The following is a 9,195-nucleotide window of genomic DNA, read 5'->3' as shown; positions in this document are numbered from 1 at the left end:
TTTCCACACCTTGGCAAGAAACAATCTGGATATAATTTGTTTACAAGAAACCCATGTTACTAGACTACATAGAAAAAAATTACAGAATAAAAAACTCAGACAGGACTTTATTTCATCAGACAAGGTAAAAAAAAGAGGAGTGGTGTTTTATATTAAAGAAAAAAGGAACCCCAAGCTTTTGTTTAAGGACGAGGAAGGGAGATACATTGTGGTTGAAATTACAGCACAAGGCGACAAATATCTTTTATTGGGAATTTATGCACCAAATGATGGAAAAGTGGACTTTTTTAGGAACTTGGACTTGAAGCTCAATGAATATTTGGATTACAAAACAATATTGATGGGAGATTTGAATGGAGTAGTCTCCACATTAATGGACAAATCACAAGAACAAAAAGTACAAAATGCAGGCAGACTTCCAAAACTGTTTTTTGAGATGGTGGATAAATATGACCTGTCAGATATATGGAGACTACGAAATCTGTCTGAGAAAGATTACACATTTTTCTCAAATTCCTCCCAAACATTTTCAAGGAACTATTATTTATGGATTACCAGAGATTTAACTCCAAGGGTATCAAAAATTCAAATATGTCCTAGGACATGCTCTGATCATAATGTAGTGTTATTGGAAATGAATTTGTATCTGCAGGGTTCCTTCAGATGGAGGATGAATGATGGGTTGTTGAGGAACGATTTGGTGGTGGGAAAGGCCCAAAAGACTCTAAAAGATTACTTTGAATTAAATATAAATACAGAGGTAGAAGCAAGAGTCATTTGGGATGCTAGTAAAGCTGTTATGGGAGGTTTCCTCATACAACCAAATGCTATAAAGAAAAAGATACAAAATGAAAAAAGGAAAAAATTCCTTCTCAAATAAAAGAGAAAGAAAAGAATTTTCGTGGCTGTCTCAATCGCTGGCAGAATCCGTCAGTGGGCATTTCTTAAACTTCTTCCAGCAAAGAAGTTCTTTGACGCCTAGTCTCCTCCCACTCTCTCTGCGCAGAAGCCTTCTGCGCAAGGAGGGCGTAGGCAGGGGAGGACCCTTCCTCTCCCCGCTGGTCCCCGGCAAGGAGTCACAGGACCGCCTCACCGATTCCCCCATCTGCCCCCCTTCTCCACTGGAGCTACGCTGATTCCCTTCCCCAGAAGATGGGCTGCCTCTCCCACTCCCGGGACGCTCTCTGGGATCCCCTCGGAGCTTGCTCTCTCCCTCCGGCACTGATGGCAGTTCCCTGGCAACTACTCAATGACATGATTACAAGACAGGAGGTAGAGATAGCAATAAATCAGATGCCATTGGGCAAAGCCTCAGGACCAGATGGATTATCTGCCAAATATTATAAAACTTTTAAAGATTGGTTAATTCAACCTTTGGCAGAGGTATGTAATAAGATACTGAGAGGGGAGAGGGCTCCTGAAACCTGGAGAGACACATATATAACCTTGATACCAAAATCTGAACAAGATAGATGAGATGTAAAGAATTATAGACCAATTTCATTACTTAATGTGGATTATAAAATATTCGCAAATATTCTGGCTAATAATTGAAAAAGTCTTAACAGAATACCGTATTTTTCCCTCTATAACACGCAGATTTTTTCTCCTAAAAAGGAAGGGGAAATGTCTGTGCGTGTTATTGAGCGAATGTGTGTTCCCTGGAGCCGAAAATCAGGCAAAAATCAAATCGCGCTTCACGGAGAAGGGAAACCTGAAAAGAGGAAGCGGCTGCTTTCCTGCATTCTGCCTCAGGGTCTTACTGCCCACCCTCCTCTGTTTCGTTGCTGTGTTTGCTGAAACGGAACAAAGAGCAGGGAAAGCCCCTCCCCTCCAGGCAAGCAGAGGGGAAAGCAGAGTGTTGTTCCTTCTAATTCCTCTCTGTGCTCCGGTGCTGCTGGGGGAGAGGGAGAGAGAGGGGGGGAGGGAGAGAGAGGGGGAGGGAGGGAGGGAGAGAGAGAGAGAGATGGCTGGCTTGGGTGGGGGGAAACTTTTGCCTTTCTTTCCTCCCTCCCGTTAAATCCCTCTCCTGCATTCTTAGCCAGCTGCTTCTCTGCACACCCCTCTCATGTCCCTTCTTTGTTTTTCCTTCGCTCCCCACTTAAAATGTGGTTACAAAGCATAGATCCACATGGATCCTCAGGATCTTTGCATTGGGGCACCCCAAATTCACCATCAGATCACATAGCATGTCCATGGCTACAGCCTGCACCAAAAAAATCACGCACCCACTGTTGCCTGGGGCTGCAATGGTGCAAAAACGTGGTTAAAAAGCATGGATCCACATGGATCATCAGGATCTTTGCATTGGGTCACCCCAAATTCACCATCAGATCACATAGCATGTCCATGGCTGCAGCCTGCACCAGAAAAATCACGCACCCACTGTTGCCTGGGGCTGCAATGGTGCAAAAACGTGGTTACAAAGCATGGATCCACAGGAATTCTCAGGATTTTTGCATTGGGTCACCCCAGATTCACCATCAGATCACATGTCTGTGGCCACAGAATGAAGCACAAAAATGATACATCCACTGTTTCATTCAGAATGTTTTTTCCCTTGTTTTCCTCCTCTAAAAACGATGTGCGTGTTATGGTCAGGTGCGTGTTATAGAGCGAAAAATACGGTAATTAAACGGCTCCCTAATTTAAGTGAGACCATGGGCTCTTGGGAGCCTAAGGAAAGGGTTGAGCCTGGTTTGTCCTATGCATTTTCATTCTCATATTCTTCCAACTGCGCCAACCCAACAAAATCTCGTCTACTTCCTCTGTTCCTTACACATCTTCCTCCTTGTGTCCTTCCACGCCGCGATCCCCATCCTCTCCCTCTCTGTTCCCTGAATCCATCCAGCTGTCCCTCTTTTCTCCCTGTATCAGGGCATTCCTGCTTCCAATGAACTTCCTTTCTGCAAATGGCACACTGATTCCTTCCTAGCGGCTGTCCTCTTTCTCTTCCTCTTCCCCATCCCTGACCAGAGCCTCTCCCCTGGGCACCTGCATCAAACGATGAGCCTTGGCTGATAGCAGCAGCCAAAAAACCCCGGCTTTTTGCTTCAATTCCCGAACTCGGTCCTTTTTAATTTCTACATCCCGGTTCACAAACACCTTCTGCGCAATGGTTAAGAGCTGTTCTAGATTTGACCCTTTGAATCCCTCCTGCCTTTGCAATTTTTTTCTTATGTCCTGGGCGCTTTGAGCCACGAAGGCTGCATTGACCATTTGCCTGTTTGCTGGGGCTTCTGGGTCAAAAGGGGTATAAATCCTGTATGCTTCCATTAAACGTTCGAGAAATTCAGAAGGAGCTTCATCAGGTTTTTGAATCACCTCTGCCACCTTGGAAATATTGGGAGGCCTTCTGGCTGCCCCTTTTATTGCTGTTAAGACTTCCTGCCAGTAAGTGCTCAGAGCATCTTTGTCTCTATCAGGATGCCATCCTGGATCTGAAAGGGGGTATCGGGTGCGAACCCATGCGTCTGGATTTGTAGATGGTACCTCTGCTCTAAGATTTTTCTCTGCAGTGGCATCTATTCTTCTCCTCTCCTCAGTGGTGAAAAGGGTCATTAAAAGATGCCTGCAATCCTGCCATGTGGGCAGATGGCTTACCATGATTGAGGCCATTAAATCCTGCATAGCCTGTGGTTTTTCAGAAAAGGGCAGGGTGTGGGTTTTCCAGTTTAGCAAATCTGTGGTTGTGAATGGAACACACTGCATGGTTACTGTACGCACTGGCCACGGCCCTCTAGGTTGCCCCTGGGCATCAGTGGGTCTTGGCTCTTGTGGTCCCAAAACTGCACTCAAGGGAAACATTGGAGCTGGGGCACCTTTCTTATTTCGGAGATAATATCCCCCCTTATTTAGGTGTGGCAAAGGAGGAGGGCTTGGCCACAATTGTGAAGAGCTGGGCACATCACTTTCTCTCATTTTTATTACTAATTTCTGTCCAGAATCAGTTACTGCATCCATTAGTTAAAATTAAATTCTCCTCTTCAGGATGCTCTCCATAAATCTTCCTGGCAGGGGCTGGAGTTTTAAGTCCTCCTATATTTTTCCTGGCTTCCTGCCTCACTGCCAAAATTCTGCAGCTGTCTCCTTTGCATTTTTTAATCCAAGAAGAGCTTTTCATGCAAATGTTGTACCAAGGATCAATATAAGGGAATTGGTCAGTATGAGTGTCTGGCTCCTTCGTTACAGAAATCCAGACTAGCCGGCATAATTCCACATCAAAACTGCCATTTGGGGGCCATTTGGGGACCTGCCTAGGCCAGTTTAACTGGCAATGCATTCTCAGGGTCCCGGGAATCAGTCTGACCCCATAGTCCTCCGAGAAGGCTTTTTTGAAATTTGCTATCATGCAATCCAAAGGGGTGCCTGGATTTCTGGCTTTTGAACAATTCCCCCCCCCCCCATCATCGGTATGTCCCTTGTGAAGTGCTTTGGACCAGACAGATTCTCAAAAAACCCCACACGCTTCCGCCAGATAACCGACCGGGACGCACTCGCGTGGCCCGGAACTGCGATTATGGGGTCTCAATCAGTCTAGCCCTGCTCCAGTGGGTCTTCATGCACTCTCATCTATCCACACAGCACTTCACCACACAGTTTCCAAACCCTTACCCTTTTCCTAAGCTCACCCAGGTTCTCCCCACAAGGACCTTTTCCTTTTTATTTGGGGTTACTAGTGAGTGGCTGAGGTTGATCAGACCTCGTTGTGAGTCTTACAATATTAATTACAATATTGTTTTCCCTTCTACTCACCCATATCCTCTTTTTGGTTTCCTGTGCGCTTTCCCGTCACACGTTCAATTTCTCCTCACAGTTCATTGCCACGGCGGGCGGGGCGTTTGAGTACGATGGAAAGCTGTTTCCCTCCTCGGAAAAGATGTCCGATGGCGCCTGGGGGAGAGCTGGCAGTCCAGCGACGCTCACCCCGCCCGATGGGCAAGGGCCTGGGGTTAAAATGATACCCCTCTGGCCTGCAATCCTAGTCCGGCACCAGTTATGTTGCAAGGATTTTAAGATGCCAGTGACCAACTCAAATAGAGTCTAAGAATTGACAGACGCAGCAGTGGAGAAAAAGAAAGTGATGTTTATTGCTGAGCAATAATTGGCCCAGTGGAATCCTTTCCAAAAGACTGGGCCCCGAGCCCTGGCTCCCAGGGGCTTTATACCTTGAGTACATACATCACAGATATGACATAATCAGATACTTCACAAACGGCAGCAAAAAATAAGCTAATGAGCGCATTCAAGCCTCTCTCCTGGCCATGTAAAGAGTTTCCTCCCAACTTCTGCTTTTTAGTTTGAACATGCAGTCTTAACCTTTCCCCCAGATTTATTGCAAGAAATAGAAGCTTAAGGCAAAAAGGAACTTTGGCTGTTGAGCTCCTACGCGGCCATCTGCTACAAGGGACATTCTGCGGTTTAGCATCTTCCTGCTTCACAGCCCAGACCCTGTCTGGACAAGGGGAGGGGGGGAAATGTGCCAGCATATCAAATTTATTGCTTCCCCCTTCTTGTTCAGTGAGATAGGGAGAGAACAAGGAGGTACTGGGACAAAGTTCATTTCAGATTTCTCAGATCTAAGCAATTTGCTATTAAGCTAAGCAGAAGCTTTCACGATTCAATCATGGATTATAAAATCATTGTAGAAATATCTGGTTATATATGAATATATATGAATATATTGATAACTGATACCTGATTATATGGATAACTGATTATATGAAAAGCATAAGGGTAAAATTCCTCCAGGTCCTGCTTCAAAAGGAACCAGGGAAGGGTGCCCACTTTCCCCTCTACTATTTATTTTGGTCCTGGAGGTATTGCTGAATATGTTGAGGAAAGAAGAGAAAGTGAAGGGCATTGTGGTAGGATCTAAGCAGTATAAATTAAAAGCCTTTGCAAACGACTTGGTTTTAACTTTACAGGATCCAGAGGCCAGTGTAATGAAAGCACTGGAGAGGATACAGGAGTACGGGCAGCTGGCAGGTTTTAAATTGAACAAGAGCAAAACTAAAGTATTAGAAAAGAATCTAGATAAAGATGAAAGAAAAACCCTTATTAAAAAAACCAGGCCTGGTATTCACGAAGAAGGTTAAATATTTGGGTGTGAACTTAACAGTGAAAAATTTGTACAAAGATAACTATGAGAAAGTCTGGAATGAAGTAAAAAGAGACTTAGAGATATGGTCAAATTTAAAATTTTCACTTATGGGTCGAATATTGGTGGTAAAGATGAATGTATTGCCAAAAATGTTGTTTTTGTTTCAAACTTTACCTATTATTGATAATGTTAAATGTTTTAAAGATTGGCAGAAGGCCTTGTCTAAATTTATCTGGCAGGGAAAAAAACCGAGAATTAAGTATAAATTACTTACAGACACAAAAGAAAGAGGAGCTTTTTCCCTGCCTGATTTGAAGATGTATTTTGAAGCTGCGGCCTTCTGCTGGATTAAAGATTGGATTAAATTAGAAAATGAAGATATTTTGGATTTAGAGGGACTGGATAATAGGTTTGGATGGCATGCATATCTTTGGTATGATAAAATAAAGGCCCGTAGTGGTTTTAAGAACCATATAATAAGGAAGGTGCTTTATAATGTATGGATTAGATATCAGGATCTTTTGGTAAGAAAAACACCCAAATGGATTTCATCAATGGAAGCTCAGGCACAAAAAAAGTTAAATATGGGGAATAAGTGGTTGAGATATTCAGATTTATTGATAGAGGATGCTGAGAGATTTAAATTAAAACCATTTGAACAAATTAAAGATAAAGTGAATTGGCTTCAATATTACCAAATTAACGAACTATTTAAGATTGATACCCAGCTTTTCAACCAGGCCTTTGGCTGATTGACATCTAATGCCCTTTAAAAATGTGCCAGGGACGGGGGTTACAGATGTTTATTTTCTATTTTTATATTGTACTTTTATGTTGTAACTGTCCTGAGACCTGTGGGTGTAGAGAATAGGAGCCTTCTCTTAGAGGCCTGGGGTTCTTTGCTCCCCCCATTAAAATATTTGAGGGGCCACCCCCCAGATGAAATGCTATAAGTGTTCTCCAGGTCAAGGGGAGCTGCTGGAAATTGAACTACGGGCTCAAAATTTTACTTTTTTAAAAAGTCACTGCCATTATAGGCATTGCCATTCAAATGGTGTGCATGCATCATGTGATTGATTGTGCAATGTGGGCCTTACCTTGCCCCCCACCAATATTTTATTCTAGTTGGCACCTCTGGATCGAGTGGTATACAAAATAAATAAATAAATCGCCTTTCTTTGCATATGTTCCAGCTTGTCAATATCCTTATTTATTATCATTTTTAAAATTTATGTATCCTTCATCTGAAGATTTCACAACATAAATATACAGGATGGAAGCATGGCTTTCCCAAAAACAAGTAAAGCCAGAGAACTCTCTCCTCCCCCTTTTTTGGATGGAGTTACAAACTTTGTTGGTCAGGGGACAGCTGTTGAAATAGTGCATCATGATTTCAGTAAGGCTTTTGACAAAGTCCCCTGTGATATTTATGTGAGGAAGCTAGTAAAATGTTGGCTGAACCAGGTAACAGGGGGATTCCACTGACCAAACCCAAAGAGGACTCCATGAGAGCCAGTGTGGTGTAGTGGTTAAGAGCGGTAGTCTCGTAATCTGGGGAACCGGGTTCGCGTCTCCGCTCCTCCACATGCAGCTGCTGGGTGACCTTGGGCCAGTCACACTTCTCTGAAGTCTCTCAGCCTCACTCACTTCACAGAGTGTTTTTTGTGGGGGAGGAAGGGAAAGGGGAATGTTAGCCGCTTTGAGACGCCTTCGGGTAGTGATAAAGCGGGATATCAAATCCAAACTCTTCTTCTACTCTTCTTCCTAGCACACTCTCAGTCTCTTCTCACTGGCAGTTCAAAACTCCCTCTCTCTCTAACACCCCGCCCTGCAGAGCACTCCCCTGACAGCCCTCCTCTCCAGGATAATTCTAGTTGTCCCGCTGGAAAGCATCCTCAGGCATTAAGTATTTGAACATTGTTTCTCAGGCTCTGTGGGGGAGAAAGGGAAAGGAGAATGTTAGCCACTTTGAGACTCCTTAAAGGGAGTGAAAGGCGGGATATCAAATCCAAACTTTTCTTCTTCTTCTTCTTCTTCCTCCTCATCCTGGGGAAAAGTGACAAGAGGGGTGCTGCAGGGTTCTGTCCTGGGCCCGTTGTTGTTCAACGTCTTTATAAATGACTTGGATGAAGGAACTGAGGGGATGCTCATCACATTTTCATACGACACCAAACGGGGAGCAGAGGCCAATGTGGCAGAAGGCAGAATCAGATTAAGGGCAGGAATAGTACCACTTTCTTCTGCCTTGGTCAGACCCCACCTAGAATACTGTGTTCAGTTCCGGGCACCACAATTTAAGTATCTTAAATTTTGTTTGCCCAGGGAAATCAAGAAGCTTGTGCTACACATGCCATATTCCCTTTATAACACGTGGCAAATGTTTATCGAATACATATATTGTCAAGACTGTTGCAGGAATCCACCCAGCACTCGCGAGAAAATATGGCGTGATCTTTTAAAATAATCAAATGAAACTTTAACACACGTCAAGATGAAAATCTGCAATTTCATCAGGACATGTTATTTGTTGTTTACTGTTATAATTATTGCTTTCTGAAAAGTTATCTTCTGTACCATGAAGATAAATAAAAACAATGTTTTTTAAAAAAGACAGTGGGGAAATCATGTGTACTATTCCATTAATCTGCTTGCATGTGTTGAGTGGTATTTGAAGTAATTTCACATTATGTGTTTCTGTGTGTTCAGCACACATGATTGCAGGTGAGACTGAATAAAAGACTTCCTAGGAAATTCCCTTTGTAACTTCACTTCCAGATAAGAACAAATGATATTCATTGCTGACAAATCATACCATCGTCAGCTCATTAATCTCAACCCCAACAAACCCAGCACTTAACATGAGCAGCTGCTTTCTTCCCATTTCTTAGGTGGAAATAACTGATAAGAAGAAGGGAGATAGACCCTTTCCCTCAAACTTTGGGGATCTGGGGGGGAGGGTTCATTTCACCCCTTAGTCCTGCTCCTGAAAGCTTGGCAGATCTGGAGTATTTGCTCACACACTGCCATGACTTAAAAATCAACCTTTTTTAAAATAAATGTAAAAATGGTACAGTGGTACCTCGGGTTAAGTA

General features: G+C 43.4%; 1 protein-coding gene across 6 annotated transcripts in view; it reads right to left on the bottom strand.

The window, feature by feature from the left end:
- LOC310760712 (uncharacterized protein) overlaps positions 1-9,195 on the bottom strand; it is a gene marked incomplete at its 3' end in the record, with an annotated part of 296,144 nt that overhangs the window by 219,156 nt on the left and 67,793 nt on the right. The gene's annotated exons all lie outside the window — the stretch shown is intronic.

Source organism: Podarcis filfolensis (assembly GCF_964270895.1).
Source record: "Podarcis filfolensis genome assembly, chromosome: 4".
NCBI classification, from domain to species: domain Eukaryota; kingdom Metazoa; phylum Chordata; class Lepidosauria; order Squamata; family Lacertidae; genus Podarcis; species Podarcis filfolensis.
This window is presented reverse-complemented; position numbering and strand designations above follow the sequence as displayed.